This window comes from Nicotiana tabacum, chromosome 1, assembly GCF_000715075.1.
Source record: "Nicotiana tabacum cultivar K326 chromosome 1, ASM71507v2, whole genome shotgun sequence".
In the NCBI taxonomy this organism is placed as follows: domain Eukaryota; kingdom Viridiplantae; phylum Streptophyta; class Magnoliopsida; order Solanales; family Solanaceae; genus Nicotiana; species Nicotiana tabacum.
The window spans coordinates 30,915,043-30,932,697 of NC_134080.1; positions in this window are offsets into that span (position 1 = coordinate 30,915,043).

Sequence of the window (17,655 nt, forward strand, 5' to 3'; positions counted from 1 at the left end):
GTGTGAGCAGATGGTTTTGTGGTTGTGGACTGTGAAGATGTGGGCAAGCTAGTCAGATTATAGTATGTGCTATGATTCAGTCGTTGTGAACTTTCAGAGAGTTGGTTATCTTTGTGTGTGACTAGAGTTGAATTGGGGTCCATTGGTAGGCCAATATGGATGTGCGTTCTGTACTGGGTCGGATATGTTGACTTCGAACTGCTATTGTTGAGAGATGTGCCATTCGATTGTTGTTGAGCTTATTCGTGTTCTGGGGTGATCTATGAGTCACTCTTTTGTGCTACGAGGAGTTGTGATTTGTTGGTTATATGCACATATGGTGTGGTTCCATTTGGGGATTTATAGCAGAGTTGAGTGAGACGGGTATCTAGGTGTTGCATGATTGATTGCACATTGGATATGTTCTCTCGAACTGGTATGACATTGCGTCGTTTGCTTTCCGTGGTTATGGTGATTCACTGTTGGTACTAGACACCAAATTGCACGTGGTTATTGATTTTGAGCATAGTAACTTAAGGTGATTTATGTGGATCAGTGTTTGAATAGGATCGAGCATTGCAACAAAGTTATGTGGAGGTACGATCCTTCGGGTTAGATTCGGGTGATCTAGTTCTGCAGTGAGTGATGGGTTCTTAGTATCGTGTTGTGATGGTACTAGTGAGCTTGCGGTACAACTATCTCATTTGAGTCATTTTTCAGGATTTGAGTACGTTTGGATTGTTGCTTATTGGAGCGCAGGTTGCACAGGTTGTGGCTTTAGATTGTGTTGATGTATCAAGTCACCAGAGTAGTCGTGTTGGATGAGGTGAGTTCATTGGACTTAGAATGGATACTTACGGATTCGATTTCAGCATGTTGGAAGGATAATATCGATGTTCGGCTTAGAAATTTACTAAGGTCTTTGCCGAAGGAGAAGGAGCTTCATGAATGGTTGATCTGAGGAATGGTTATGACTTTATGCATTTTTCATTCATCGTTGGCAGTAAGAAAGTGTTGGAATGAGGCTTTATTTGATAAGAGGTTTATTATCAGTATTTAGTTGTTTTGAGCAGTTGCTGTGATTTGAAGTTTTCGCTGTGAGTGTTCGAGTGGTATGGTATATCCTGTGATTTCCATCTTGAATATGTGGTTATGGCTTGATACAGCGTGTCCAGATTTATTCGGTGTGTATATGTGAGATTATGATCTTATAGATAATTTCGGAAGCGGAAATTTGGTTCAAAGGTTTATGTGCTAGGTTGGATTGTGAAATTTCAGTTACGATATGCTATCGGACCTATATGAGATAGGGTGACATGGGATCACCCTCGGGTGTGTGCATAGTGCGGGTTCATGGTGATTTGATGGCTTTCGAAACAACTGTAGGCACACTCGAGGACGAACGTATGTTTAAGAGGGAGAGGATGTAACGACCCGACCGGTCGTTTTGAGCATTTGCACTTCGCTCGCCAATTTTCGGGCATGAATAGCCTCGTACAATGCATTATGACTTATGTAAATCGTCGGTTTTGGTTTTCAGGATAATCGGAATAGATTTGTAAGAACAATACTCAGCTTGAAGCTTTAAATTTGAAAGGTTTGACCAAGTTTTGACTTTTAGTATTTGATCTCGGCTCTGCAGGAGCGGAAAAGAGACACATGTGCATGGAGGACCGCAGGTGTGGTGCAGGAGTGGTGAGGTGACCGCAGATGCAAGGCCTAGTGAGATAAGTTAAATCCATAGAAGCAGATGTTGTGTCGTAGAAGCGGAAGTGCAGGTGCGCTTATGGGATCGCAGGTGCGAAAGTGCTGGGCAGAATGTATAAAAAGGCCCCTTTGCGATTTTCAGTGGTAAGCTCCAAGCTATGATTTCAAGAGGGAATCAAGTGTTGATAAAGTGGTAAGCTACTTGGGCTTTGTATCTTATGTTTATGGTGATTATTTAATTGTTTAATCATGAAATTAGTGGAAAAAAATAGAGAAAGAGTTGGGAAATTAGGACTTGAAATTGGAGAGTTAAATTGGGGATTTGAGGGGCCATTTGAGGTCCGATTTTGATGATTTCGGTATATATAGACTCGTGGAAGGATGAGGATTCTATTGATGTGATTTTTATCGGATTCCGAGATGTGAGCCCGGGGGTCGGGTTTGACCAATTTTGGGACTTTTGATGTAATTTGATTATTTTCGTGTGGGCTTTGTCCCCTTAGCGTATATTGATGTTATGATTCTAATTTTGGATAGATTCGAGGCGAGTTGTGGCTGAGTCGAGCGAAAAGAGAATTGCAGAGTTGATTTTCATTCTGTTCGAGGTAAGTAATGATTGTAAATATTGTCCTGACGGTATAAAACCCCGAATTTTACATCGTTGTGCTACTTTGAGGTGACGCACACGCTAGATGACGAGCGTGAGGTCATGCACCGTTGGGGATTATGACTTGGTCCGTCTCGTACGACTATTTAATCGCGTATTTGATTGAAAACTGCTTGATATCATTGTGTTTTGGAAGGTATTGCTATGTTTTGGGCGGAATATCATACTTGGGCCTCGTGCCAACTATTTGGACCCTTAGGGGCTTTTTACTATATTTCCTCACTATTTTTGGATATAATATTTGTACTCAGTCATGTTGTGCTTTACTGATTTCATAACTCAGCCTTATTTACCCAGTTTTGATACTATAAATGATATTTTCGAGCTGAACGCCCTATTTTACTGATAGCCCGAGTGACTTGTGAGGTTAATGACTGTGAGAGGTCGAGGGCCTGATTGTGAGGTTAATGACTAAGAAAGGCCGAGGGTCTGATTGTGAGGTTAATGACTGAGAGTGGCCTGATTGTGAGGATTATATATTTATGGATCGGGCTGCACGCCGCAACAATATATTTGTATATGTATATGGATCGGGCTGCATGCCGCAACGATATATAGATCGGGCTGTACGCCGTAGCTATATGTTGGATCGGGTTGTTGTCACGCCCCAACCTTGGGAGGCGTGGCTGGCACTCGGTGTCGTACTGGCCCGAGCGAACCACTCTTTTATTCATGACCATTCGACCAAAACTAGAACATACAACAACCGAGTTAGCTGGACTTATTCCTTTTGTAACTATCATGGGTCCACATGGCCACAACTTATAATGTATAACTATAAGTGAGCAACACTGCATCACTGAATCATTTTTCTTAAAACCTGAATACATATGGGCCGTCAAGGCCTCTGACCTACTGTAAAAAATGAACCTCTGTCTACAAAGCCTCTAAGATTATTTGACATCATATGGGACATGGTACTGGCCTACCCAAAGTCTGTAGCAAAATTCTGACACGATAACTCATAGACTCGGCTGCACCCCGAATGAGGTGGTGTCTTACCGATCATTCGCTGAATGCCAATCTCGTCTACTATGATGGCTCGTCAAACTGATTGTCTATACTTGCAGGCATGAATGCAACGTCCCTAGGCAAAAGAGACGTCAGTACAAATAATGTACTGAGTATATAAGGCACATAAATAAGTACATAAAATACATGAAAGAAATACAGAGTAAATAACTCAACCTGTAAGTTTGAATAACTCTGTAAATCATAAAATACTTATAGTGTCATGCATATGCGTATGAATATCATATCGTGCATAGGTACATGTGTCATAACATCATCACACCTCTGAGGGCATCCCATCATATCATCTCGACCATTGTGGGCAAATTATCAACATGTACCAGCTGATTAGGTGGTGGTGCGTATATAACGCCATAACATTTCTCATATCCCATATACATATATATACACATATATAACGCCATAACATCATCACGCCTCAGAGGGCATCCCGTCATATCATCTTGACCATTGTGCGCAAACCATCAACATATACCAACTGATCAGGTGGTGATGCGTATATAACGCCGTAACCTTTTCCCGTATCCTATATACATATATATACGCGTATATAACGTTGTCTGAGTTATGGGTAAATGCACATGTATAAATGAATGAAATGCATGAAAATATGTAATAATCTCAATATTCCTTTCGGATAAACTTTATCAAATACGTATTTTCTGAGACCCATGAACAGAAGATATAATAGTAATTCACATGGGGAATCAAGAATATAGATACCCCTAGTATTTCTATGAATAGAGTTATTTATGAAAGTTGCGTATTTTGCTCGTTTCATTTGTATTACTTGGATCATGCCAAAAAGAAAAGAAGGGATAACCTTAACATACGGAGTAACAAATTATGCACTTAATCTGAACTCATATAGTCCAACTGTCTTTTCTTAGGCTTTAGACTATACTATTTCTCCAAACATTAATACACTATTAATGGATATATCTATTGGATAGAAAAGAATAAATTCTCCCATGCTAAATTCAAATGAATGCAATTACTACATCTTAATGTTTCCCTATCTTCTCTAACTGCCGATACGAGTTTCACAAACTCATAAGTTATCTTTCACGTAGGTACCAAGTAACATTGACAAACCTAATTGCATTACTATTGCACGAAAAAGAAAAAAATACATTTTTTCTAAAAGGAACAAATGCAGTTCAAGTGTCGAAAGAATGACGCACCATTTATATCCAAGGAAAAAGCTCATGTACATTTAATCAATTTTTTGTCTGTGTGATAGACATTGAGAACCCTAGTTGATCGCAATTGTGAATTCCAGATATCAAAAACTACCGGAATCACACCGTTAAATGCACTGCCATAATAGAGATGTAATAAATTGATCGCTATTGATACATAGAAGTATTGTCGGTAATTGATCGGCCGACGTTGCTGAGAGATTTTGATTGTTGATGAATGGAATGCGATAATTTTCGTGTCGAAAAATCGTACATTGCGAAATAGGAGTTTTCGAAATCTTCGCCGATTTTCTTGAGCTTCTTGTGGCTCTCTTCGCCCTTCTTCTCTGTGTGCATGGCTTTCCATTCCAATCGTTCCACCGGCTTCAAAATCTTACTTTCCATATGTATATAGAAGTACTATGTATAATATCATGTCCTCATGATTTAGACTGTTTAGACATGAAAAGAGCCTCTTGGAAATTATTTAATTCAAATGGATGTGAAAGTCTTTAAAATACTGACAATTTCACCAACTTTCAATTAAGGAAACTACTATCAAATTCATTATATATATATATATATATATATATATATATATATATATATATATATTGGAAAAGAGATATGTGAAGTTTATTATAAGATAGACAGTGAAGTTTCTGAAACTTACATCATTTTCTTAGGTTTAATCCAATCTTAAATTCCATTTTATTATGTGAATATGATACTTCATTTCTTTTCCATGCATTCACATCTCCAAAAATCAATCAATCAATAGACCTAAACTATTTGGGATTAGTCGTACAAATCCTTTGTATCTATCCACTCTATTTAGAAATTTCATTCAATAACCAACGTTCACATTACTAACACTGCCAGAACATGTCATGTTTCTTTTGTGTTTGGTAAGGAGAGCATAATGTTGCATATTCATATATATTCTTCTTACTTGTGATTAGAAAATGCACTCGTGCCATGCAAACTAAAATTATGCAGAATTTAAGCCTCAAAGGAAAGTACAAGTTCCTAACTACCTGCCCTTGAAATTTTAAGAAGTAAAAGAGTTTAAAACAGTAATCCGAGCATTTAGCTTACCTCCAGAACTTGCTGTTCCAAAGTCCACCTTTGAGTGCCTTTATGGCCGCCCAAATAGGCAAGATAGAGCATAAGCATTTTAGTAGGTTCAGTCTTACCAGCACCACTTTCTCCACTAAAGTAACCAATATAGAATTGCTTTTTACCCTCATTGATTTTTTCTCTCATGATTGTATTGGTCAAAATCTGATCGTTACAACCGAACTGACCAACGTCCCATCTAAGTGACCGGGCAACAAAAGATAGCATAGCCCACTCTACATCCCTTTCCCGACCTCCGTCGAGTCGGAAAGAGCAGTGCCTAAAAGGACGACCATGACACATTGGAGGCAAGAGAGCGTCGGACCAAGTAAAGGGTAAGGGTGCCTTGACTATATATAGTAAGGGAAAACCTTCGATTAGAGGAGGTTACTCCCCCTTTCTCTCTCCCAATCTCTCTTCTTGTAATCTTGATAGGAAAGAAGTAATCTACAGAAAAAGATGTAAAGCTGTCCCCCCATCGATCGATGGGAGTCACAATGTTGAATTTCAATAAGATCGTTTACATCTTTTTTATCCTATATACAATCCATATTATTAGCTCTTTGATCTGGAATTTATTATGTCTGACTAAGATTTATCCTTCATCTTTTTTGATTGATTTGTTCAAAAAGGTTTCGATATCTTTTGAATCAAACAGTTTGGCGCCGTCTGTGGGGATTTCTTAGTGAAATTTCCTAGTCTCTCCGAGATCAAAGACAAGAAATATGATCACCCACCGAAAAGAGCGCGAAGGAAAAACCCAACCCATACGAAACAAAAGCACAACACGGTAGGGGGAGGAGAGCCGAGTAGAATCGCCGAATTTAGAAATCTCCACCCCATCAACCATCGAAATGCCAAACAAGACGAACAACGTTACCAACCTGTTCTTCCCCATTGGACCACCGGGTAGAGGCAAGGAAAGTATCATTTTAACTCACCTTCTGCTCTTTGCTCAAGAAGGAACAAAAAGGCCGTGCGGACGAGCGAGTAAAGAAACATCTCAATTAATGAACGAAAAACTACTGTGAAACAACCGAAACACCGCTCGTCAGTGACATCTCCAAGCTAGAAGGCAGAAGTCAGATGAGGATACTCCATTGTGTGCGCAGAATGAACCTAAGCGAAATAGCAACGTTTCATATTCTCTAACGATGCACCCCCTGATACAAGCAATGTCAAACGAACTGGGACTCTCCTAGAAAATGTCTGCTCTCCAAAAACTGGGACTGGCGACAGGTTACTATTTTGATAAGTTCGAAATAACACCCTTTAAGGCCAAGGGCCTTCGCCAAAAAGAAGAGTTCGACCTCGATCGAATGAGGACGAGTTATTATTTCGATAAGTTCGAAATAACACCCTCTAAGGCCAAGGGCCTTCGCCAAAAAGAAACGTTCGACCTCGATCGAACAACGACGGGTTACTATTTCGATAAGTTCAAAATAACACCCTTTAAGGCCAAGGGCCTTCGCCAAAAAGAAGAGTTCGACCTCGATCAAATGACGACGGGTTACTATTTCGATAAGTTCGAAATAACACCCTTTAAGGCCAAGGGCCTTCACCAAAAAGAAGCGTTCGACCTCGATCAAACAACAGCGGGTTATTATTTCGATAAGTTCGAAATAACACCCTTTAAGGCCAAGGGCCTTCACCAAAAAGAAGAGTTCGACCTCGATCGAATGACGACGGGTTACTATTCCGATAAGTTTGAAATAACACCCTTTAAGGCCAAGGGCCTTCGCCAAAAAGAAGAGTTCGACCTCGATCGAACGACGACAGGTTACTCTTTCGATAAGTTCAAAATAGCACCCTTTAAGGCCAAGGTCCTTTGCCAAAAAGAAGAGTTCGACCTCGATCGAACGACGACGGGTTACTATTTCGAAAAGTTCGAAATAACACCCTTTAAGGCCAAGGGACTTCGCCAAAAAGAAGAGTTCAACCTCGATCGAACGACGCTTGATTACTATTTTGATAAGTTCGAAATAACACACGTTAAGGCCAAGGGCCTTCCCCAAAAAGAAGAGTTCGACCTCGATTTTTTGACGACGGGTTATTATTTCGATAAGTTCGAAATAACACCCTTTAAGGCTAAGGGTCTTCGCCAAAAAGAAGAGTTCGACCTCGATCAAACGACGACGGATTACTATTTCGATAAGTTCGAAATAACACCCTTTAAGGCCAAGGGCTTTCTCCAAAAAAGAAGAGTTCGACCTCGATAAAACGACGATGAGTTATTATTTTGATATGTTCGAAATAACACCCTTTAAGGCCAAGGGCCTTCTCCAAAAAGAAGAGTTCGACCTTGATCGAACGACGTCGGATTACTATTTTGATAAGTTCGAAATAACACCCTTTAAGGACAAGGGCCTTCGCCAAAAAGAAGAGTTCGACCTCGATCGAACGACGACGGGTTACTATTTCGATAAGTTTGAAATAACACACTTTAAGGCCAAGGGCCTTCGCTAAAAAGAACAGTTCGACCTTGTTCGAACGACAACGGGTTACTATTTCGATAAGTTCGAAATAACACCCTTTAAGGCCAAGGGGCTTCGCCAAAAAATAAGAGTTCGACCTCGATCAAACGATGATGGGTTACTATTTCGATAAGTTCGAAATAACACCCTTTAATGCCAAGGGCCTTCGCCAAAAAGAAGAGTTCGACCTCGATCGAACGACGAAGGGTTACTATTTCGATAAGTTCAAAATAACACCCTTTAAGGCCAAGGACCTTCGCCAAAAAGATGAGTTCGACCTCAATCGAACGATGACGCGTTACTATTTCGATAAGTTCGAAATAACACCCTTTAAGGTCAAGGGCCTTCGCCAAAAAAGAAGAGTTTGACCTCGATCGAACGACTACGAGTTACTATTTCGATAAGTTCGAAATAACACCCTTTAAGGCCAAGGGCCTTCACCAAAAAAAAGAGTTCGACCTCAATCGAACGACGACGGCTTATCATTTTGATAAGTTTGAAATAATACCCTTTAAGGACATAAGACATCGCCAATGAGAAAGTGCAAAATATTCCTAAGGCCAAAGATCATCGAAAAGTGCAAAAGACCGGGACTCACCGTGCGGGAATCTATCTCACACCGGAATCACGCAAAACGAAAACAAGAGTAGAATACAAGACAAATAACAGCAAAAAATTCTCCTTTATACGAAGTCTCCGTGCAAATAGTTGCGGATTACATAAGACCTAAGTCAACAGTCTAAAAAAACAACAACAAAGAAAAAAAAAGGAACAACGACAATCGACTACGAGCGAAAAATTGGGAAGAAAACAACCAACGGAAAACAAATCAATATCACTATCCCTCTACTTTGCATCATCATCGCCACCCTTGCCACTGCCATCTCTTGGAAGTTCTCCTTCGGCGTCCCCGCCCCCATTAGCTTTTGGCATCGCCGCATCATACCCGCAATTGATGCAAGCCTCCCATGCTTTCACTCGCGCCTCTTCATATGCAGCCTCAGTCATGGTACATGCCTCCCACAAACTCTTGTATATATCCCGCTGGGCTTCGGCATAAACCCAAAGCTCATGCATATAGCGGGGAACGACGGTAGAGGAAGACTCAATCTGAGCCAATAGTCGCCCATTTTCTGCCTCTAGTGTTGCGACCCGATCTCCTAGAACTGATGCCTCTTGATCAATCTCGCTAATGCGCTCCTCAAGCCTTGCCTCCATAAGGGTAGATGTCGCTCTTTCCGACTCCTGCTCGGACTGGAGGACGCGGATGGTGTTCTCCAGGGCTGCCGCCCTCGCTGAAGCCATGGACCAAGTACTCTCGATGCTCTCCAACCTAGCAACCTTGTTCTCCAGCCCAGTCAATTTCCCCATCCATTCCGCGCCTCAACCTTAATTAAGTTCTGATCCATCTACGACTGCATTGACCTCAATTTCTTCTGTAGGTGCTCGCACTCTGTGGCGACCCCCTTGCCAAACTCGAGCTCCTCATCCTTTATTCAATGTTTCTCCTCAAGCACACTCTTGTTGTGGATAGCTTGCATCAATTCCTAGTCCCTTTTCTCCAAATCCTCACCAAGAGCCCGACTACCGGGGTTTGCCTTTAGCCGCTCATGCATCTCGCGACACTTGTTGCGGTAGAGACGATATTTCTCCAACATCTTCAAGAAAATCTTGGCCTGAATGTTGGCCCTGCTAATGCTTTCCACTTCCACCATATACGTCTGAAAAATGTAAAGACAGGTTAGAATTGTATCATCAAGAAAGGCGAGGGAAAAGCGGAAGTAAGTGTAACATACCCTTAAGCCCATAGCGGCCACCTCATCCATCAAATCAATATCAGGAACAGACTGAAGGGCCGCATTCTCGGCTGCGGAGCATAACATGCTGAATTGCGGCACCAGATCCTCCGTGTCCCCCAAGAGATTGGTATCCGAAGGGATCTCAAGAATATGGGTCAAGCCTCTCGCACGAACCACTGAGTGAGTAAGGCCCTCCTCAAACATCCTGACATCATCAAGGTCGAGGTCCGATTCGAATTCATAATCATTGACCACCATGCCTTTTCCTCTTGCATCAGCTGAAAAGGAAGCACAACCAACTGCAGAGGATGAGTGTACGTCCAAAACTACAACGGCGGCCCCAGAAGTCTGACCTTCCGCCACGATAGGTTGCTGACCACCAACAACGGTGGGAATCTCTGATTGAGCCGAGGCAACGACTGGTTCTGTCCCTACGGGGGGAGGCACGACAACCCTCTCTCCAGATCCCTTCGTAGGGGAGTCATGTAGATGAATCACTGTTGGGGGCGCGGTCTCAAACTCCACTCGTCGTCTTTTCGATGGCCCTTTCTCTTCCCCAATAGACAGAGATTCACCCATTGGGCGAGTGACACGGGTCAGAACTTCGGCCTGAGAAGCGGCCCTCGCAGGAGTAACCATGGTTGCAGACTCAACTGAAGCAGCCCTCGACGAAGGTCGGGCGGTGGGTATCGCGATAGGGTGAGTAGATGAGGCCGGCTACCGGAAAGCTAACGGAGGAGCCCTAACTCTCCTCACCCTTCCTGACACCAACGAACAATACGTGAGGAATTAAATACAAAGAGGGAAAAGAGAAAAACGGCGAATAGAAACGACATCTTACCAAAAAGAGGCATGCGCCCATACTTGTCATAAAAGGCCGCCCATATGCGAACCCCCGCCGTATGAGGGAGAATAGCGCTCACCCACTCACTGATATTTTTGATAGAAGGAGGCGGCAATTTCTCAGCTGCAAAGACATAACAGGGTTTAGTACTGTAACAAAAATGGTCGGATATATCTCCGACTAGAAGCATGAGACTTACGTGCAAAGTTCCATTTCTCAGGGAACCCTGTCAGATCCGCCACAATGTGCTCATTCCGCACATAGAAATAATTCTCATAAAAATGGCGGTTGGTCCTCTCGTCCATTTTTACCACCAGACTCTTCGACCCCCGAGGACGTATGTGAAGCATCATGTCGCGGATGAGTTGAGGGGCGAAGATACTGAGAAGATGGTCCAAAGTGATCTCACGACCGGCGAGTTACGCAAACTTGAGCAACATAAGGAACGACTTGTACAGGTACGATGAATGTTGAGCGGGTCATACCTCATAAAAATGGCAGAAGTCTACCACTAGGAGAGGGAGAGTAAGCGTATATCCAATAAGAAAGGGGTAGGCGTAAAATACACAATACCTAGGACGGTCAAAATGAACAATGTCAGTTCCTATTGCCGGTCGCATGTCGACGTAGTCAGGGATCCCCCACCTGGTTTTCAACTCTGTAATACCTGCTTCTCTCAGAACAGAAGGGATGGGCTTCGGCTCTGCCCTGGCGCGAGTACTGAAGTCGGTCAATTCTCTCCTAGAGCGAGGCAAAATCTTGACTATCGATGGGACCTCCTCGTCTTCCACTGCATCTACCCCTCCAGCGGCCTGAGCAACACTTTTCGGTGCCAGAACTATGGCATGGAGATCGGTGCGAGAGGAATCACCAGCCATTTTGTCCAGATGATGCAGCAAAAAGACAATGGAAAGAAAGGATGGATATTTTCAGTTAATTAAGGGCAAACGGAAACTTGGAGTGTCAGAAAGAAAGTATAGCTGCAGAATTCTCTCGAGTAAAAGGTAAAGAAGTGTGTCAATCGAATGATAAGCTCCCTCTATTTATAAGAGACATAAATCCCCCGAGCACGAAAACCAAGAGCCACTAATCGAATCTGATAGGGCACAAAATGTTTCAGTTTCCCCAGGAATGTATGTCATAATGGCAGTAACCACAAAATAGCACTTTGATACCAAACGACGTTTTGGTTCCGAAATCGCCGCAACGGTCCATGGGTATTGAAAGAATGCCGCCACCCCGCCTAAAACCCAATAATGTAACTAAGGAATGAGAAGTCAAAAGTCAAATTTCGTTCGAATTCGTAGCAATCATGATCCTTCTGCCTAGCCCGATAGAGGATTGATTTTTTCTCTCATGATTGTATTGGTCAAAATCTGATCGTTACAACCGAACTGACCAACGTCCCATCTAAGTGACCGGGCAACAAAAGATAGCATAGCCCACTCTACATCCCTTTCCCGACCTCCGTCGAGTCGGAAAGAGCAGTGCCTAAAAGGACGACCATGACACATTGGAGGCAAGAGAGCGTCGGAACAAGTAAAAGGCAAGGGTGCCTTGACTATATATAGTAAGGGAAAACCTTCGATTAGAGGAGGTTACTCCCCCTTTCTCTCTCCCAAGCTCTCTTCTTGTAATCTTGATAGGAAAGAAGTAATCTACAGAAAAACATGTAAAGTTGTCCCCCCATCGATCGATGGGAGTCACAATGTTGAATTTCAATAAGATCGTTTACATCTTTTTCATCCTATATACAATCCATACTATTAGCTCTTTGATCTGGAATTTATTATGTCTGACTAAGATTTACCCCTTCATCTTTTTTGATTGATTTGTTCAAAAAAGTTTCGATATCTTTTGAATCAAACAATGATAAAGGTCTCTAGATTGGCCCTGGTAACTTACTGCTTGCTTCAAGACTTGGTATATGATGCCACCTTTCAATTTAACTAATGTGTCACTAAATGAATAAAGGGAGTTGCCACGTTATGAAGCTTATCAAGCCTATCCAAGTATATTTAATTACTTAGTAAATGTCCCACTAAAATAGCTAATTACATAATTATTCACATAATTAAGAATTATCTCAAATAATTTAAAATACTACTCACTTTTACCACACTTTATATATCCTACTATCAGGTACTTTACTATCATGGTCATATGGCACCATATAAAATTAATACATATACTATTATTTTATTAAAACACCCATGTAAAAATATATATATATTCTCAACTTCTAATTTTTCTAATCTCATATAAAGAGTACAAATTTTCGTACGCTTAATTCTTAAAATAATAAAAAGGATAACCTTCTTTTCTTGTGAGAAAATAATTTATATCTTTACAATAAAGAAATTTTTTTTGTACTATAAATTCTCAAAACGGAAAAATGATAACTTTTCTTATGATAAAATACTATCTACTCTTAAAATAAATAAAACCTCATTTATAAACTCCCACATGTCATGTATTTAATTTTAAAACTTATCACAACCATATAAAATCGTATTTATCAACTTTTACCGAAAATGGTTTGCTTCAATGAAAATACATATCAAGCCAATATATAGTAGTTCCGAAATTCTTCAAACTTGCAGGGTCTTATATCCTTATCTTCATATACAACTTTAATCCCTTTCAACTCATATGTTATTACTTCGACAAATCCTAACGTTAAAGTACGGGATGTAACAGCTGCTCGCTGGAACGATATAGCACTTGGGCTGTAGGAGCCCCTCTGGAGTCTACACATCCCCCAATGAGCGCAGTCGACTATATATATGGATGGGGTTGCACACCGCATCGATATATGGATCGGGCTACACGCCGCAACAGTTATTATAAGGTACCTGTTGAGCGTGAGTGTTGAGTGTGAGTGCTGATTGATGAGAGTCGAGTCATGAGTGCTTGAGAGGCTTACCCGGTGGGCTATATATACATACATACGAGTGACGCTTTGCCCGAGAGACTTGTTTTGTGAAATTACTGTTTTCACTCCTCCTTAAAGTGAGTCTATTGAATATGTTGATTAAATTACTGATTTCACTAATCTTTATGCTGAGCCTCTATTAAAAATATTAAACAAATATTTTAAACAACTTTCGTTTAAACTGGAGTTTTTACGAGATATTCGGAATTTAATCACTGATTGGGTTTTGTTATTTCCACTGAGATTTTTAAGTTATGAGATGTTTATGAATTCCTGTTTGCCGAGGAACTCTAAACGAACTATGTTTTTGCCCGAGGGGCCGATTATGATTTTCATCACTTTCACTATAAATTACATTGAACCTCTACTGAAACGGCTAGAAAGATATTTTTCAAAGGATTTTATGGAAATTGGCATTTAACGAGATGATTTGATTTATATCCTATTTTGGAAATATATTGTACCCACTGTGGTGCTATGACGTAGTTTACGTGATTTCTTACTGCTCAGTCTTTATTTACTTTTATTACTTACTGAGTTGGCGTACTCACATTACTCCCTGCACCTTGTGTGCAGATCCAGGTATTTCTGAGCTCGGTGGCAGGTTCATCGGAGTTAGCAAGGTAGTTGCTCGGCGATCACAGCCCTACTTTTCTCCCTCTTCATTCTTCCTTAGTGTACTTTGTGATTTTCCCCGACCATGTTGGTTTTAAGGTTGTCAAATAGTTGTAGTATATGCTCATGACTAGTGACACCCCGATGTCGGGCTTTCTTTCCTCACTGTTGTTTGTTTTGAACTCTAAATAAAGGTTTATTGTTAAATAGATTTGATTTTATTCTAAGAATGGTAAATAATGATTGCTATTAGGTTTGTGTCGGCTGGCCTAGTTCCATGATAGGCGCCATCACGATCGGGTTGGTTTTGGGGTCGTGACATATTCATAAATGTGTTAATTTTTATTTATTTTTTCCTTCTAGCACAATCTCAGTATTCTTCAAAATAATTTCGAGGATTGTTGAGATTAGTTGGATGTAAGGATGGTGCTAACAACTTGGCATGCTAGAATGAAGATAAAATGTGAAGGCCGAAGATATAGTTTTGTATTGAGAAACTTTCAGAAACCACAATGTTTTAGTGGTTATTAGCTAGTTGTAGCTACCATTTACTATATTACTTCCTATAGCTATGTTTTCAAGTTTTTTAGAGTGTACTCGGTGTATTTAAGCAACTGAATTCATGAATACAGTAGCATTTCTAGGCGTGAAACAGAGGATTACAGCTAGATAAATTTTTGTATTCGAGTGTATTCAACTGTATTCATGGCGTGAAACATGGGATTACAGCTATACAGATTATTATATTCGCCTGTATTTGACTGTATTCATGGCATAAAACAGGGGATTACACTATTTTTAAACGGAAAGTGAATCAATTAACATAATAGACTCCTAATATAACTCAACAAACTCAATTATAACACACAAATTTTGTATTTTCAGTTATAAAAAAAATTCTCAACCGAAAAACACCCCAAAAACATAGCAATCTTCAAAGAAATTATATAATACACCTGAATACATAAATTATATTAATTAAGAAAAACATATGAATACATTCATGGAATGTAGCGAGACAATGAATACAATGAAATACATAAAATACAGTGGGATACATTGAAATACAATGAAAAAAGACAATGAATATAATGAAATACATAGAATACAACGAGATACAATGAAATACAATGAAAAAAAAGGCAATGAATATAATAAAATACATGAAAATACAGTGAGATACATTAAAATATACTAACGGAAAATTCAAGTTGCTCAGCCCCCAGATGGATGGATAAAGTCACGTCGGATGGAGATGTATCTACAGATGGATGGATAAAGTTAGAATAAGTTCAGACCAATGCTTGCAATAATACTCTCACAATTCACAAACAATGGCATCCATATATTCCTCTGGCGTATAAATCTCATTCCCTCAGTCGTTCCTCAAGTTATCGTCCTCACTTCACTACTCCCCAACTTCACGTAATTACCATGAAATAACAGAGTTTTTTGTCGATCTGATGTGTTGCATCATAGAATGAGATTGGGAGGCTGAGGGCGGCGGTATCAATGAATAACGGCCACGGTTGAACGGTGACGGTCACAACTACTCCAGCGTCCGGCGGAGGAGAAGACATCGGGAAGTAGAGAGAGAGAGAGAGGGGGGGAGAATAGATATGGGGTAGGGGATAGGAGAAATTTGAGGGGATATGAGAGAGAAAAATAATATAAAACATATTTTATGGCTTAATGTTAGGAGGTGACCATAAATAGATATTTGGCTATAAAAATCAAAAGGTAGCTATGAAATATAATTTTTTAAAAGGGTATTTATTTAAAATAAATAAGGTATCAACCTTTGCTATAGGAGGTAACTAATCCTTTTGTATTCTAGGAAAATACTTGTCACGACCCAAAATTCTCACCTTTGGGTCCGTGATGACGCCTAAGATTTCACTTGTTAGGCAAGCCAACTTTAGAATAATATTAACCATTTTTAACAATTTTAAATTCAATTTAATATCAAAGAAACAATGCGGAAGTAATTCTGATATAAAACAATTAATCCATAATACTAGCGATGTCTAAAAAAAACATCCCAGAACTGGCGTCACAAGTGCACGAACAACTAGAATAATACAAATAAAGGTCTGAATAAAAATAAAGCTGGCTGAAAGAAATACACAACTATGATAAAGTGGAAGGGGACTTCAGAACTGCGAACGCCTTGCAGCTATACCCCAATATCTCCTGTAAATAGCTGAATCCGAGCAAGTCTAATGTGCGCCGCTAGGATCAACTCCAGTATCTGCACAAAAGAGTGCATTGTGTAGTATCAGTACAACCGACCTCATGTACTGAGTAAGTGCCTAGCCTAACCTCGATGAAGTAGTGATGAGGCTAATGCGAGACAATGTAACTTAACCTGCAACATTATATATAATAAAGCAATAAAACAATTCTACACCAACAAGAAAGATAAACTGTAACATTAAATAAAATAGCTCAGTCGCCTATTCCAGGTCTCAGCTGTAACCAAGATCTCACACAAATCTCCAAATTTTCAAACTTCACATTAAAACAACCATATGTGCAGAGTATGAGAAACAGTGGAGTAAAATAGTAAATTTTCCAAATCTTGTATTAAAAATCAGTGAAACATAAATGTCCTCTCTTATCACTGTCTTGTTGCGGCGTGCAACCCGATCCCATCTGTCCACCTTTATCTCTATCATTTATTTCACCTGTCCACCCTTATTGTTATCATTTATTTCACATGTCCACCCTTATCACTATCATTTATTTTACATGTCTACCCTTATCACTATCATTTATTTCACATGTCCACCCTTATCACTATCATTTATTTCATTTATTAAAAACTTTTACAATTTAGGCCAAGCCTTTCACAACACTTTTATCTCAACAACTGTAAATAGAAAAACGTACTTCTCATAAACTCATCAATATTATCTCAAAATGAAACCAACAGGAATACATATACATATATATATATATCATAAAACAACGTCAACCCACTCAATCTTTATGTACAATAATAAAACCAAGGAAAAAAAACTAATACTTTTTCAAAAAGAAAAATAATTGCAACAAGGCTTATCAACAAATTAACAAGCCAAGTAATCATAGAAACAACAATGAACATGAAACAATTAAAACATGAAGCAATTATATTGGAAACGGGGAAAGGATCATGTAAGCAGAAAATTTGGTGGCGCATAGATACTCGTCACCTCATCTATACACCACACACATGAAATTTCACATAATATTAAGCTGGGGATTCCTATTCCCTCAAGTCAAGGTTAAACCAAGCACTTACCTCGCTTTGCAATTTCA